Here is a 17,648-nt window from a genome sequence, read left to right on the forward strand (position 1 = left end):
CTCAAAAACTGGAGATGAAAGACCAGACTTTTCATCTCAGGTAGTACTGAAGCATCAAAGAGGTATTTCATAGCAGGACGCCTCTCTCCCTCTCCCTCTTTTCTTTCTCTCCCACCATCACACTGTTAGCTGTCTGTCAGCACTTTTTCCCTTTTAACTCGCCTTTCTAGTCCTTTCTGTGTTGTCATATGGGTTCTGGAATAAATGAAAGCAAAAAGGCTAGAGAGGAAATATGTGACACCAGGAGTATAGAGCTGACATGCTGACCTACAGGAAATCAGCAGATTTGTTATTGACATGCTGGTTTGTTAAAGCCTTTATAGTTGCGTATGTAGCAATATTTGAAGGTTAACTAGGGCAGATTTGAAACAAACCAACGCTGCATCATTTAAAGCCTCAATATCAGCCCAAGGCCATGATGACAGCTTTTTGCCATTGTGGAGCTCACCCACTGAGACCAGTGCCACTTCCATGTCCACTCTCATTCAACAAATACACAAATACATTTTCCTGCAGCCAATGTCAACATCATATGATTTGGCTGGAGATGATGCACTGCTCCTATAAAGCTGCAAAAGGTTTCAGATAAACAAACGATGAATGACCACACCACAATAGGTCCCGTCTGGTCTATGTGGAGGATTTCTAAGAACAATGTACTTTGATCAACAAATTTCCAGAGGTGCATGCTGGGACTAAAGTCCCTGTCTTTGAATCTCTGACAGCTCTGACAACTCTTTTACCTGCCACATGAACGGCCAGTGTGACACTGTATGCAGTGGTGTTTTCTTAGAGTGACAGGCCAGGGACATGTGACATGTACGTGTTGTGTGTGTATATGTGCGTGTCTGTGCGCCAACCTACACCTTCATGACCATATGACGACAGAGAGATGAAGACAAGAGGAGCCCACTGAAGGAGAGTAACTAGTGGAGAAAAATAAAAAAAATACACCATGTGAGAGGATCTGCAATGGTAACTGTCACTACAAAATAAAAGATATGTGTCTGATGTTGTTTAAGGTTTTAAAGAATTTCCAGACTATTCAGGTCTAAATGCGACTGTAAGCTAAAGCAAACAGTCTTCCCAGTTCAGTGACAGACTATATTGTTTGTCCAGGCCTTCTACAACATCCATTCCCAAAGACTTGTCAGGAGATTTTATTTGGGTCACCAAATTACAGACTTTCTTGTTGTGCACATCAGCTGTGGGTGGAACACACACACACACTTGCTTCTGTTTGATACATAAATGTGCTGGCTCTTCAAAGCAGAGTTCTTACCAGAATTTATGAACTGAGAAATGAAATTCATGCTTTCCTCCTTGAGAAGAAGCCCCCCCCTTTTGCAGATTTGTTCACTGATGATTGGCTACTAACTCTGCCGTATCTGGCAGATATCGTCTCATCTCTCGACGAGCTGAATTTGAGATTGCACGGGCAGCACAAGGATGTTTTCCGAAAATTGGAAACATGTTCTCACTCTTCAAAAGTCCCTGAAGCTCTGGCTTCCACAACTCAGACGGCCAAACCGAAGCCACTACGTTTCCCACTGCTACAGGACACAGAAAAAAGAAGTCACTGACACAGATGTGAAACATCTGACTGAACTTATTCAGACAAACCTCTTTGCACTCACTGATAACTCTGATCACTATTATTCAGTGGGGAGATATGACAAAAGGTGGTTCAAAATCCCTTTGAATTTGAAAATCCAGCTGGAACTAACTCTGTAGCTGTTACAGCTACAGCGCATGACATTATCTTCATTCTGGATAAGCATTTAATCTGAGCCGTATGTCCTAAGTAAGGCGAGTATTTTGCAACGCATCCCTTTCACAACCACATACATGTGCAAAGTGCAAAGTGAGTTCTATACTTCTATAGATGAGCTTGTTTACTCCACCAAAACACATTTATTTGATCTCATATTTTAAGGATTTAATGTGTTTTATAACACGTTCATAAAAAGAACTTGTGATTCATCATATCTCTGAGAAATAACTGGTCTATCTATCCATGATAATATAAGGTGATGTGGAAATGGCAGTGACAATGATCAGGAATGTTCATTTGCACAAATTTGCTTTTCTCACAATTTAAAGAGGCCTGATGTGAACTGGGTTGAGATGGTTTGTTATTTTTTAAAGTGGGAAACACTTCCATAGAACAAAACTTAAAGGCCTTTTCTGATCTGATGCCCCCTACTGGAGTAATGTCATTTATCTGTGCCTTTCAAAACTGCTACAAAAAACGGAGATTTACGATGTTACAGTGTTATGGTTAACCTGCTTCACTTTTTATGCAAAGCCAAGCTATTTTGCTCCTGGATGTAGCTTTACACTTAACAGATAGACAGGGTATGAGTCTTCTCAGCTTTTTCAGCAGGAAATCAGAGATGCATATTTGCCAAAATCTGATCTGAACCACGACTGGCATATACTGCACATTTCTTCCTCTGCTACATCATACATAAGTATACACTGATGCTGAACAGTCCAGCAGAAGCAGCTGTGTCCAATATTCCAACTGCATCCTGTCCAAACAAAGGACAGCTCACTCACCATAAATTCCAACATTATCAAAACTGTAACATTGCCAAACACCCTTTATGACCCCATTTTATTTTTAAGATATAGCTTCATCTCATGTCATTTTTTTTTTTTTACAACCCCGTACAAGGTACCTGTTCAGCAACCAACCCCAATTCCTGACACAATTACCCCCTTGGACCTTGCACGTCTCTGGTCCCGCCTTCAGAATTGTGTGAACCCTTCAGGCCAGACAGCATCAATAAGTGCCTGACAAGCCTTGGAGGAGCCCCATTCCCAGACAGTAGTGGCAAGATAAAAGACAAATGAAGAATAATTGACTCACAGCTCTCAGCCAAAGGGATTAGTATGACTGAACTCTTGGGATCTCTTCCACTTTCTCGCTCTCAATCTCTGTCTGTCTCGCTCTCTCCCCATCTGTCTCCCTGCCTCGTCTGCTTGTCTGTTTCTTGTGGCACCACCCGTTACACTGTCCATTAATACCCAACAGAAAGGCAAAACTTATTAAAGACATCAATAAACGTCATTAGAATCCGAAGGGAAGTAAGTGACCTCATTTGAAATGGCAACTCAGAATTTGCCCAGGGACTGAACTGTGCCTTGGCTAATACTGAATCTGTTATTCTTTTTTTTCCCCCCTCTCTTCTTCCTAGTTGTTGCACACACTTCAAAAAGTGATGCAGGCAAAATGAGAATATGAAAAAAAGCCACATTTGACACAAACAAATATAATTCAAGGTACTTGAGGTCTCTCTTGTATACACATTGTTATGCAGAACACGGTGATACTTTTGTCTGTGTTTGAAGCAGCTCATTATTTTCAAGGGTTTATGGAATCCAGCAATCTCACCAGTCAGTCAGATCAATGGTAAGTCTGCTATTTGCAGAATCTGCTGCTTCAAATTAAGATGGTTTTGTTCCTGTCTTGGAAAGACTTTGTTATAGAATAAGGCAACTGTAATCTGAAGTGTTATCCTGGAAGACTGTGAACTTTTTAGAACCCTGATGAGCTGTTAGTATTTCTTCTTGCAGCACAGCAGTCGGCACTGAGGGTAATTGGGGAAGAAGAGCCAAAGTACAGAGATACTGTAGGATGAACATGGCAAATGAGATGGATTTCATCATTAGAATGGGAAGTTGGAGCTCCAAACTTGAGCTCATTTCTTGTAATGAACATACATGTCAATTTTCTGATAAGCAGGTGTATACTCCCCTCCATGACTGCCTAAACCTCTTAGTGGGCCTGGGGGCAAAAGGTCACTGCACACAGCAGGAAATACACAGTTTCTGTGTTTCAGACAGGTTTTGGCACTTTGATTGAACACAACTTTATTTATAAATATGTACCATGTGAACTATACATATAGACTAACATAGCAAAGGTCTAATAACTAGCTTAGCTGAGAGTCAGATGAGAAAATAAACATTATTCTCATGTCTGTAAACTTAATACAAAGCTACAGATAGCAGACAGTCAGCTTAGCTTAGCATATAAAGACTGTCCAAAAGTTAAAAAGTCCATCTGCCAACACCTCTAAAGCTCACTAATTAACATATTATATCTTGTTTGTTTAATTTGTGCAAAAATTGAAGTATCAAAACTATGATTTTACAAGGGGTCATCTGCTAGACTTTACTTCTTCTTTTTTTTTTTTTTTGGCCGGGCACAGTCACCTCCTTGAGTTTTGCGGTTCCTGTGCAGATGCCAGGCAATCAGGAGAAACTCCACAAAGTCACTGTGTCCAGCCAAGAAATAGTCCAGCACATAACCTCCTCCTCCTTAAGAGCTGCTGGGAGGCTGATTTTCTCAACTTTCAGACACAGTCGGGTCAGCTGTTTCCCCTGTTTCCAGTCTTTCTGGTAAAGCTAAGTTAACCGGCTGTGACTGGTCAGTTAATATTTACAGTTCACATACAAGAGTGATATCAATCTTGTCATCTTCCACATGGTAAGAAAAAATGTCAAATTATTTATTTAATTTCTGGGACTTTGCACTGTTGGAATTAAACTTCTTAAACTGTGCAATGCAATATTACCAACCACCGGAAACACTATCAGATTTACAAAAAAAAAAAAAAGGTTTTTTTGGAAAATGATTAGGAAATGCCATTAAACTAGCAGCATCCTCCCCAACACTGTGCAAACAATAATTCAGAGGCACAGATGCATTACAAGGCAGCATTACATACATGTTGGGCCAACTGTGCTGCCTCTGTGATGTGGATTTACTGTCATTTCCTAGGGAGTGCCAAAATTCAGCTGCAATCCCAAAGCAAGTGGAAAACAGCGGTAACAAAAGCAGCACCTGTGACCAATGGCTCCACATAAAGCTACGGGCTGTTAAGTTCCTACAGAGGACAAGGCCTCTTATGTAATAATCAAGGGCCTGCCTTGGTTGACAATGTTGTCCTTGATGCAATTTTCTCAGCAATTAATCAAATTACCAAATAATTAACACCCAGTGAACCTTGGGCCTTTTCGCTAATCCACCCTTCCTACCCCCAGGTCCTCGTCATGATAATTGTCGCACCTTCCCTGGTCTTCGCTGGGGTAAAAGTGAAACCTGGAATCCTTGAATTAATCGCTTCACTTTTAAACTTTTAACTGGGTCCTCGCTGGTAGTTTACTGCAGTGTTCAGTTCTTCAGAGAGGCAGATGGTGGCAGTGATTTCTGGAGCCACACCTCCCTCATCACTATGGCGCTCAATTTCCATCCATCTACTGTATCCATGCACTGGTGTACGAATCCATCCATTCCCCCACCCATCCACTTACTCAGCCACCAACGTATCCATCCAAGTACAAACCATTATGGAGCATTATCATTTAGTCAGTCTAGCTTAACACTGCCAGTGGCCTCATGCTGCCCAGTATCCTCTCCTGATGTCCCCCCAAGTCCTTTCTCCTGCGCCCATGTAGGCCATCTGTGCTCGAGACAAGATGGAAAAGCAGTGTTGAGTTGCTGCCTGCATGCACGATGTCCAGGGCAACACAGATCAATGTGAGGGGTGTGGATGAGTGAGTAAAATGAGCATTGATTGCCAGGAGGCGGCACACTGCCAAAGGGGGGGGGGGGGGGGGGGGGGCAAGGCTGCATAACACCCACTAAGGGCCTCGGGGAGTGATGATTGCCAGAGCTGGGAGATTCCTGTCTGTGTGAGAGATGTTTTTTTGATTTCTGTATACATCTATATGTGAGCTCCCCGAGCTGTGATAAATTTAATTGAATGCATGTGAAACTCTCATTACTGCTGCACAAATTCAAACATTGACCACAAGCTGTTTTTCTGTGGAGGCCAATGAATGAAAAGCACTTAAAAGGTTTACAATGGTTTTTCAATAAATGCATTCATTATAAAAACAAAACAAAATAAAAACTGTCATAACAATCCGATACATTCTATAGCCCCTGTGCCCCTCTAGATTGGCATATCTTATTATTTCTGGCCCCTGCTGATTTTCAGGACATCACCACCACTTAAAAAAGATTTGAAACTGAAGACAGATAACCTCCAAATTCAGCTTAGGCCTGAATATGAAAACATTTGATTAATTTTGAATCCCTTTTTACTGACATTACCATGAAAACAGAGTGCAGTAATATCAACAGCACATACAGGTTTCACACTTTTCTCGAGCCAGATGTAAAACCCAATGTGTCCAATTTGCTTCTTTGTTCACAGTGCATTTATATCAAATATACCTTAATTTATTCATTTATGTATTCTCAAGATCAGTATACTCTGTACTCTATGCTCACCGAGCTGTAATTTTGTGTGATAAAAGAGTTATGCAGTCATTTTTAAAGGTACTGTTTGATGGATAAACTGCAGTTCTACAGCGCTCTCGGCTTGTACCAAGAGACGGTCAATTTAACATCTGATGTAGTGATGTGTGCCAAAACTCTACCAGTGATGGAATGGAGGGTGCATTGATAACTAGGCTCCAGCAGTTTTAAAGACACTGCAGGCATATAAATTTTTGCCTTCACTGCCTCGCATTAAAATAAAAAGTTGTTTGAAGATTTCTTAACTGCTGTCACACTGCATGGGATACAGGCCTAACTGTAGCTTCAGAAGATACATCCTCACTGACAACACAATACAACGGTCATCACTGACTTCAGGTGGAAAATGAATTAACTAATGTGCCGTTCAACTGTGAAACACCTTCATGGCTACATAAGTACAATAATATGTACTATAATAGGTATCCCGTTTAAAAAGACAGGAAGAAATTGTTAAATGAGACCAATTTAATTCCACAGTTAACAGCATGTAAATGTCTAAGCGATGTATTTTGAAAAACATATAAAGATTAAACAATATATCATCAGTTCTAATCAGTTATGAATAAAACAGAGTAAAACAGTACTACTACAGTACAAATTTAATGGCAGTGTTCAGTGAACAGTGCAGGAGGCAGGGTGATGCTCCTATAGTGCAGCAAAAGAAGCTTTTTACATCTAATGTAAAGCACTTTGAATTGCCTCATTATTGAAAGGTGCTGTATAAACAAACTTGCCTTGCCTGACCTATTTTGCAAAGATGTGATACAAAATTGCAAAATTTGATGGAAATAAGGAAAAGAGTTAACATTCAAAAGATGTGATGAAAGGTAATCCAGAGTTTATCTGAATTATCCTTCATTACATCTTATTTTTGGCAAGTCAGAAGCTTTATACCCACTTATCAATATTTAATTAACATAAAAGTAAATCTGGACAAATCTTAACTGATGATCAGAAAATAAATTCTGAAAAGCATCACTTCAGCACTTGCTGTAAATCCTGGCACCTACATTTGTCCACTGTGGAATGAGATATATCTAACATGTGACATGACTGAATTAAAACACTGTTAATGAAGTACACACTCAAATATCTGTAAGTGAAGATAACACTGCTGAAATATTTGCATGAAAAAAACAAAATGTACTGCTTATAGATTTTAATGATGTGAAAAATGCTAAATCATTTCAGAAAACAGCAGAAAAAAAGTTCTGACCCAAGTCACATGAACCTTTCCATTTCTGTCTCTACTCAAAGTTACTGTCAGTTGTAATCAGAGAGCGCAGCACCCATCTGAAAGTCACGGGTTTCCAAATGACTCAGTGCAGCCTCGCCCAGACAAGAAATAACACATAATAACTGAAGATAATTATGAGTCCCCAACACAAGGTGTTCCTGGATGGAGCAATAAGTGCAACGCTTTGATTTGATGCTGAATAATTTTTCTTCTTTTTACCCTGTAGCTTAATTTAAATGCTAATTTGGGATATTTTACGCATCGATGTGACGGCAGACGTTTTTTCAGTAAACTAATTATACAAATGAGATGCACCCCTCATCCAGCTTTGAATCACCGGAGAAAAGGTGGGTCAGTCTGACTTCACAGCCATTACACAGAGGTCCGAGAATAACCTGAAGAAATGACATCTGTAACCCTGTCTCTAAGCTGAAGAGCCTTTTTTTTTTTTTTTTTTTACACCCGTGGCTTTTTCTTTTTTGTATCTTTGAGCTGACTTCCTCGACACCTCGGAATGGATAAAGGCAGACTGAAAGCTGAGAGATTGCTCCAAAACTGGATAGATTATGTTTTCTTCAAAGCATTTCAACGTACAGATTGACTAAAAATACTTTCAAATTACACCACTACAACTCTGCTATGTTAAAATAGTAGTAACCCAGCCTCTCCTGAGAATTATCCTCCATTTGCCCTTTTTTTTGGTTTTACGACTCTGATCCGTCACGCTGTATATCAGCGCTGCTGTCGTGAAACATTCTGAGCACATCAACCATGGAGCATGAATACTTTATAAAGGCAATAAAGCATGCATTTACGGTTGCTGCAATTATTGCGAGCCATTCCCCCGTGCAGTCCCTCCGTTAAATTTCTTATAATTATCACCATGTCTGCCAATTCCTGCTGTATTATGGATGAAGACTGATCATCAGCTGTGCTGTTTGTATTTAAATGTTGCCATGCACAGTGTCATGATGAGAGAAAAAGAGATGCAAAACCGATCGGATGTTTACGAGCAGCATGTGGATCACAGTGAGTGAAAGAAGCTGTGCCGGCTGTCAGCATCTACACATGGTAGACAGGTGATTTAGAAATTCATTGACACACACACACACACACACACACACACACAGTTCCACAAGTTAAAGACAACTTAAAATGCGAGTTTCAGCTATAAATTCCACAGGAATAAATTTATACATGGAAAATGCAAATTGTATGAAAATGTGTAGCAATTTATATTTATATACATTTCAATCTTTCTAATTTTCTCAAAGGAAAATCTGTGTGATTGTTGTGTGGATTGATGCCAATCAATGATGATGATGCTGACTTAGCAAATTAAATGTTTTAATTCTTCTTATTCACACAAAATATCTAGCCAGTGTAATGAGATCAGTGGGAGTGAATGGGTCTCCACAGACTTCCAGTCAATATATAACACACTGTACATGTAATCATAATGAGCTGATGTACAGTTGGTCAGTGTGCAGTGGTCAGCATTTTCCATTATTGCTGTATAATCAACTGTGTGGGTTGTAACAGTAGCTGGAGATGGATTAACAGTAACAGAATGTTTGCGGCGCAGTGAAATTGACAAAGGAAGTTGTCAGTTTAAGCGTAATTGTATGATTTTTTTTTTTTTTAATGAAGTGAAAATTGAAAAAACAGCTGTTAAATGTAATTCCTATTTTCACTTTGCCAGCTAAATTTGTAGCCTTTTGAAATAAGTTTTACTTACAGTGAATTAATTACTCTGGGAAAATACTATACTTTCGAATTATAATATTTCATTGAGAATACGTATACACTTACAACCTTTCCTGATTTTTAATGCTATTTACTTTCCTCGTGAGAATGGACCACACAGATTGTACCATACACAGTAGACATGCTGACAAGCTGAATGTGCTTTGTTTATTAAGTTATACCAGCTCTGGTAAAGAGATCAGAGACTCGGGTGACTCCTACGTCATCTTTACTAAACAACGTGACACTGAAACAATTAACACAGCAGACAAAAGCAACTCCTCACCAACAGCTTCACTCCGACTCCACAAAAGGGGCAAAGACTTTCATTTTCCTGTTGTCAGCTAAAATCTCATAATCCCTCTGTAACTGGAACAAGAACACAAATGTTTCCATAAGGAGAATATTTTCCTCGTCATTCGTCATCATACAACCGTAGTTCTCTAAGGGCTGTTGTGTAATCTTACCTGTCCATCCCAAATACACGAGGGAGGAGAAAAGGTGCCTTTAAATGTTGCACCACCTTGCTCCCTATAGGGTGTCCATTAAAAGAACACCTGCTTCCTTGAAGAGAAAGGAAAAATAAACATTTAGAGTTGTGCGTCATTGGGTGAGCAAGACAAATTACACCCCACTTTCACAAAGCTACTGAAGGCATGAATCTGTGGTGTGAACATGGTACGATTTTCAGTAAAGACAATCAAATGGTAGAGTTCAGAGGAATAATTTAAAGAAATATCAAACCTGAACATCGTCCTCCTCCAAAAATCCTCCAAGGTCCAGGGGACAAGATCTGAGCAGTGTTTCTGCGAACGCAGTGTATGTGAAAGTAAAGAAAAAGTACAATTCAGCAGCTTTTTATTCTCCAATATGCATAACAGCTTTGAACACAGTTGGAACTGAATTAGCCCAGAGGCCCGAACTCCAAATTCAGTTTTTGGAGATGGGTTCAAAGAGAACTGCCCCACTATTAAATGCTATCTGTGGTTCTGTTCCCATCTGCTTAATGCACCAGATGGAAAATTTGTCACACATGTTTGTAAGTGCATACATATTTCATGTTACATGACTGTAATATGTAGGGTGTGACTTTCATTTCTCCAGCCAGTGCCATGGAGGGGATCTAGAAAGAAAACCTCTGCAGCTTGAGGCCTCAGTATCTGTTTAATGTGTCCAAATATAAACAGATACATTTTGACAGACAACTTTCAAACCTTTGACTTTAAAGTTGTAGAATTTAAACTGAAAAACCAGGAGCAGTCATTAATGAAACACAGCTACAATGTATTGTAATTCTAGTAAGGAATAAGATCAGAAATGGATATTTTCAGTCTTACAATAAACAAACAAAGGAAAAAACTAAATTTACTCACACATCCTGTCCAATGCCCAGGTTTCCATACTGGCAGAACAATCCACTGCAGACTTGCTGCATTCAAGTGAGGACTGTTTTGTTCACTAGTGGTTGGTGTCCATTTGGAGTTTTTGTCTTATCCAAAACCTGCACCAGCAAGGGGAAGAAAAAAAAAATTAAGACCAGTATCTTAACAATATTATGCACATTTCAAAGACATGTTCGGTTCCTCAGAAGTACACGTCACCTGTTGTTTCTGGATACTCCGAAGCTCCTGCCCCCAGAATGTCCTGCCTGTAATTATTTTATGGAGACTAGTGAAGTATCTCTGCTCTCCAGCATCAATCACTAGAGGGAAAGAACACCAAAAAAAAAAAAAGATTCATTACATATGACAATTGCATCATAGAAGCTAATGTCAATTAGAGCAGCTGACTCACACTCACCCACAGCTTGTGGGGGAGCAGCTGTTAAATAAATAGTACATTATTTTTATTTTCTAAATAACAAAAGACATGAAAAACAACAGAAAGGACTAAACAATAAAACAGCATACCAAACACTGTCCTTCCATAGCTGCCAAACTACACTGCCACATTTTCTGGAACAATCATGCTGTGTTGTCCATTAGTTTTGTTGTTCTTTGCAATGCTGTAATGGTGCAGTATATTTCTTTGCAGACATATGTGGGTTGAGGGTGCCGTCATATTCAAAGAGTAATTATTTTTCCTCATCCCTGAAAACAGCTGCTCCACACACTGACCAGCAAGCTCAGGCACAAGTTGTATCTTTCTCAGAACATCCCTTTCATCTTGCTGTTGCTTTGGCGGAACACATCACTTAAAGCAAAAAGCTCTGATGACCCAGCGGGTGGTGGCTATCTTCATCTGCTGGCACCTTGGGGTGCTTCAACCAAGGCATATAAACATGAAGCCTGCTTGAAGTTGTCCAGAGTAGGATCTGTTAACCTTCCTTGAAAAGGATGTAAAGTCCCTGGCTCTCTGTGATTGGTATGCAACGCCAGTCCCCCCTGCATAGTCACAGACTTTTACTTTGGGAAAGTGGTTCTATGAGAGCAAAGGATCTGAGTAATCACAGAACACACAACCCCACAAAGACAAGTAATTACAGCCCAGTCACCTATAAGACAAGAGAAGTGTGTGTTGTTAGGCTTGTGACACAGATTTTGGGAGACTGAATTCATGTCTAATATTACACTCGTTTTACACACAACAAAAGAATATTAACAGGTTGAATTATCTTAGAATTTAAATATGTTATTTCACTTCCCAGAGGCACCTCACACGTCATCTCCCACCGTTTGGATAGTGCACTTACTTCCTCTACCCATCATGCAAATGCATTTTGTTAGCCAATGCTGCAGTTCAGCCTGCTTTGTTAGTGCAAAGAATGCAATGTAACTTCACCATCAGAGTTCACCTTCAAGTTTAGATGCTCGTCGTTTGCTGGTCATCACTGTCGTTTGACATTCTGGCTCATTGGATTTTTGCTAATTCAGAGTTCAGGACTACATCTGACTGTCTATTCTCTCAACCAACCCATGGTGACCAGCAATGGGAGCGCTGGGACACTACAAAAGCATTCTTCTGACCACCTTTGGAACCAATTGTTATAAATAGAGTTTAAGAGACCATTTTCACTCAATTTCACACTTGAATACATTTTACTTAATACTGCTGCTCCCAAAAGCTGGTCTGTCTTTTGGCACGACCTAAATGGAATTAAACCCCGACTGATCATTTCTGTAGCAATACCATCCCAGAATTTGTTTACCAGGTGACCATCATAATCACAGGGTTGGATCATGATTTACTGATAGTTACATCAATAGTTTGTGGTTAAATATCTACATTACAAAAAAAAAACATGAGCACATGCTACTGTAAAAAGCTCCAATGTGTATAATTAAAGTGTTATTCAAGGTTTTTCAGCTCACTGTAATTCAGAGAAAAGAGCTACCATGCAAGCACTGAATCTATGAATTATGTGAAATAACAGCTTGTCGAACCCACCTGGCATTTTGTGAATATTTTTTTTTTTTGTGATGGTTCATCACAACAAAAGTTGGATTTCATCCACAGGATACACAAGCAAACATGTAATCATGTTCAGTAAGGGCTTCAAAAGGGAGATAAGCCTGAAGAACCCTCTCCTTGTTTGGGAAGGACACTCTCTCTGTTGCTACAATAGTCTCTGTCACTCTACTGACAGTAACGTGTCTGGAAAAGTGATGAGAAACAGGTGCAGTCCAATGTTAGTCTAATTCAAAAAAATTCAAATCTATTTTGACACTTAGTGGGTTTTTATGTGATACACATTAAGCCTTTGTGGCGATTCAGCCCTGAAACCCTATGGTTAATGCAGATGAATCCTATATTATCAATGTAATGGTATATCATCAGAACATCACATGTTTCTTGTCTGGGGTTTGGTGGCTAACATTACGTTACCCTATTGTCGGAGCAGGCTGTTGACAAGCCAGCTAGGCCAGTCTCTGTGCATGTGGATTTTCTTTTTATGTGCTTTTTTAATTGTTTGAAAAAGCTAGAACAAATCAGTTTTTGTGCAGCTGGATGTCTGTTATTGTGTGACTATGCAGATTAATCTGTGTGTCTGTGCGTGTGAGAATGTGTAACCTTTAATAAGGATGAGTATTTGGCGTGAGAGGGTGAGTAGGTTATTAAAATAAATAAAACATGAACTGAAAGCTCTAATTTTCAATTTCATGGTAGCCTTTGTATTTCAGTAAGCACAACATATTTTCATATTTGGATGTTATCACCTGTAATGGATTCAACAGCGTCAGGCACAAGTGCAGAGACACAACTGTGTGATCATCAAAGTTGTGGACACCATCCTCCTACTCTTGGCACCCGCAGATCATGCTGCAGTTCAGGACTTTCTGCAGGCTGATATGTCTAAAAAACAGAGAACATTTTTTATTCTCATTGTATGTGGGAATCATGTACTGTACGATCGTAAGGATGTTAGAAACTAGAATCAGTGAAAGAACTGTGATTTTACTGACCTTCAGCTACACCTGTGATCATCACAATCCATCAGGTCCATCAGAATCCTCCCTTTGGCAGTGATCAGTCGATGGTCACTCAGTATATAATCACGCGCCTTGCGTCTGACCTCTTTCACGATTAGGTGCTTTGGAAAGCCACTCAATATTTTTCTATCACTTGACTGCTGTATGACAGCCTGGGGGAGTTCAGCAGGTAGTTTTTTTATTTGCCATAAGGTAGTTCACCATCAGTGCTTCACCTTTACCGCTTGGTGGATAATTTTCCTCTTTTGTTTTACTAGTATCCTGTTCTGTGGTGTGCTGTGGTGGCAGGGTTCCCTCTTCTGTGGTTTTCACCCTTCTGAACAGCTGCCTTTTTCTTACAAAGAAGTGTCATTTACTTGCTTTATGTATGCAAGAATGCTTCGCTTTTGAACAAGGACAATGCCAGCTGCTCTGCTTAGTATCTTAGCCTGTCACAACCCTTCCAAGCCTACACTATAAAGAGACCCCTTCGGCTTGTACACCAAAATGTGAATTTAGGTTGATGGTCCACTGACAGGTGGACAGACTCAAAAATCTGCCTAACGTTGATGCGGTGTCAGATTGGCCATGTTCTCCTCACCAAACCATCTATTCATGACCACTGTCACCAAGGCTCCTTCTGTTAGAGTCACTGTTGTGTTGGCAGTGCAATAAGGAACATATATGCTGATATTAAAAAAGCAGCATCCAACACCTTAAAGCACAGTCAATGACAACGGCCAACCTAACACATCCATTTCCGTATTTTTCACAACAGAAAACGCCTTTTCGACTGAAAACATATTTCTCGCATCAGTGCACCCACATATGCAAATATGCTAACTGCACAAATTTGTGTAAATCTTACGAAAGACATGCATGTCTCTCGTATGAACAGTACATGTAGCATATTGACAGGTGTCCAGCCACAATAATTTCAAACAGACGCAAAGAATCATGATTTCATAGCTCCTCTGTGGTTCACTACGAGAACTGTGTAGGACACAGAGTTCAAACTGTTTGCTCATTATCTCATTATTAACTTTGCCATTCAGTAAAAAAAAACAGACTGCCTACACAAATTTTATTCATAATACGAATATACCATGTCTTTTCCATCATGTATGAGGTATTCAAGGATACTTATCTAATGCATACTGAAAAGGACATATTATAATCCTAATACTGAATGCTGTTGACAAGATACTTGAAGTGAGCACAGGCTGCATCCAATCTCAGAGACAGTATTGTAAGCACTTCTATATATATATATATACTATATCTTGGAGGAAACATAGGACATTCAGCAGAGTTCATTAAGCTCTTGTGGCTGTACTGTCTGTGCTCCTTCTCGTGTTAATAAGGTAAACAGGATGGAAGGAGTGTTTTTGCCAAGAAAATTTACAGGCAAAGACTTTAGACATATTAAATAAACCCACAACAGAATTAATCAATTTAAGGGTTGATTAAGGTGTAAATAATTGTGATAAGATGTTCTGTGTACTGCATGTAAGGCATGATGAGATATTATGGGCACATAATGAGTACATCCTAATGGAAATATAAATGAAAGAGCCTTGGCTCTTCAAAGAGGATGTGAAAGCTTCTGAATACACTAAACTGTGCACTGAGAGGATGTCTTCCTGGGTGACCTTGTTCTCAGAGACCTGTTCAAAGCATCCCAGTGAGGAGAAAACAACAATTATTGTCATGGGTGGGTGATGAGCCGCAAAGCACCTGGAGAAAATTTCCAGTGGAAGACAAAAAAGTCATTCTTATGCCAAGTTTGCTTCAAAAAAAACAAAAGAAAAAAAAACAAAACCCTCTTGTGATGCGAAGCTTAAGCAACCCAGGTTCCTGCAAATAAAGGCACTCACACTTGAGTAACTACACATCTAGCATTAAATGTTCAGACATGTAATTTTACAGACTTGTGGCTTCATCTATCTTTTTACGATTTTGCGATTCAAATATTAGTCTCAGTTTTACTCATTTTAAATATGCAAACATGATAGGGCCATTATAGACAGAGTTGCAATGCTCTTGTGATTTTTCACATTTGACAGAATAGCAGAGGATTGGAAAGTAATGACATCAAAGCAGGAGAATATTCTCAGTTTACTCTCAGAAGTTCAAAAGAATTTAAATTTCAGTTTTACTTCTGTGTGCTGTCGTTCAACTCAGACCTGTGCCATGTTACAAGAAATCTTACTAGGTATAACCTGGTAAGATTCATGCCTTGACTTTTACAAAAATGTAACTTCATTCAAGCATGAGACCGCCACAAAGTGCACAGGTCCTTTAGAGAGCCTGCTCGGTGGTTTGGAGATATTTGGGGACGGGGTTATATTCAGTGTCTGTTCAGTAGGCTGCGGTGAGTCTGAGTGTCAGAAAAGAAACAAAACATTAACCTGTGCATACGAGTAAGGAATGTTTTTTATAGTCCAGGGGATGTAATGTCACTGATAGCATCAAGTTAGGCACTCTCTCACAGATGCACACACACACACACATTCCCATGTGGGAGGATTATGAGTGGAAGGTACAGCCCATTGCTTTCTAATAACATCCTCTAATCTCTTGCTAGCTGCCCTTGAGGCTGTCCACTCAGAAAACATTGCAACTTTTCACCTTCAATAAAGCACCTCCCTCTCGCTCCTGTCTCACCCTTTACTAGTGAGGGGAGGGGTGCGAAACCCTCTCCATCAAAGAGATTGGACAGTGTTGGCCCTCTACTTTGCTGTAGAGGAGAAACCCATTTTTATCCCCTACCCTGTCAGCTTGAATTAACTGTACAACCCCAACCTTTCAGCCAAACCTCTGCCCATTACTAGCTGCCACACTGTCGGCATGGTTTTCCATTTCTCTCCCAAGGTTCTCTCAGCTCCTACTCTCCCTCCAGTACATTATATCCACTCTTTTTCACACAGAATAGCCTTTGAGGGCACAATCATGAAATGTTGAAATCTGCTGTCCTTTTGTGTCAGGTGTTGTAATGGCGGAGCAGGCGGGGTACATCCATTGATTTCGGCGGACCAACCTTTTTTATCCCACCAAATGGCTCGACTCAAAGTACCCCACCCAACAATATAATATCCCAGAGCCTTCTGCTTTCAAATCAGGCTTCTCGGGGGTTACCTTGTGATTTTCTCTGAATACTTTCATCCCCTATTACGCTGATCCGACCATCAGAAGTTTAGCCCACTCGCTTTTAAAGTCTGTCGTCATTTGTATTCATCACATTTTCAATTTCTCCCACTCTCTTGAGCCATGATGCCGCATAATAGGTTTTGTACTTATAAGGTGTTGTAGGGTTTCTTTTTCCAATTAGCATGGAATCATTTCTCCAGCACTAATCTCGAGCCCTGCGTATAGCCAGCTCCCCCATCTTTGATTTAACACTTAGAGTGAATCTGGGGGAGTTGGAGGTGCAGCTATGTTGAAGAAACCCCATGGCCCCCGATGTGCTCACCTCCTGATTGCCCGCCCTTCCAGGTTTAGTGCTGGTTTATGGAGCATGATATGAAATAAACCCTTTTCAGTCCCCCAACAAAGATTGGTGGCGTAACTCGCACTCAACTCGGGAAACTCACTGTTCAAGGATGACGGGTTCTGGAGATGCATTTAAGGCAAGGTGGGAGAAGTGGAAGGGACGGGAATGTTAATGTACAAACACATCTGTTAAGAGAACTGAAGGGACCGACAAACAAAAAGGGGGCCACAACTCAGTGAGACAGAGACATGTAGCACTGATCATCCCAAACCAGCGCACACAGTGGGCTTTGCTGGGGCTGGAGAGGGAGCAGGACATAGCTTTTGTGCTCTACGGCATTCAGTCATCTTCTCAAACCACTGCTCCACATGAACAAAACCCACCATCATGATAAAACACGTGTATATAAAGCTTCAAAAACAA

The sequence above is a fragment of the Toxotes jaculatrix genome, chromosome 19 (assembly GCF_017976425.1).
Source record: "Toxotes jaculatrix isolate fToxJac2 chromosome 19, fToxJac2.pri, whole genome shotgun sequence".
Lineage (NCBI taxonomy): Eukaryota > Metazoa > Chordata > Actinopteri > Toxotidae > Toxotes > Toxotes jaculatrix.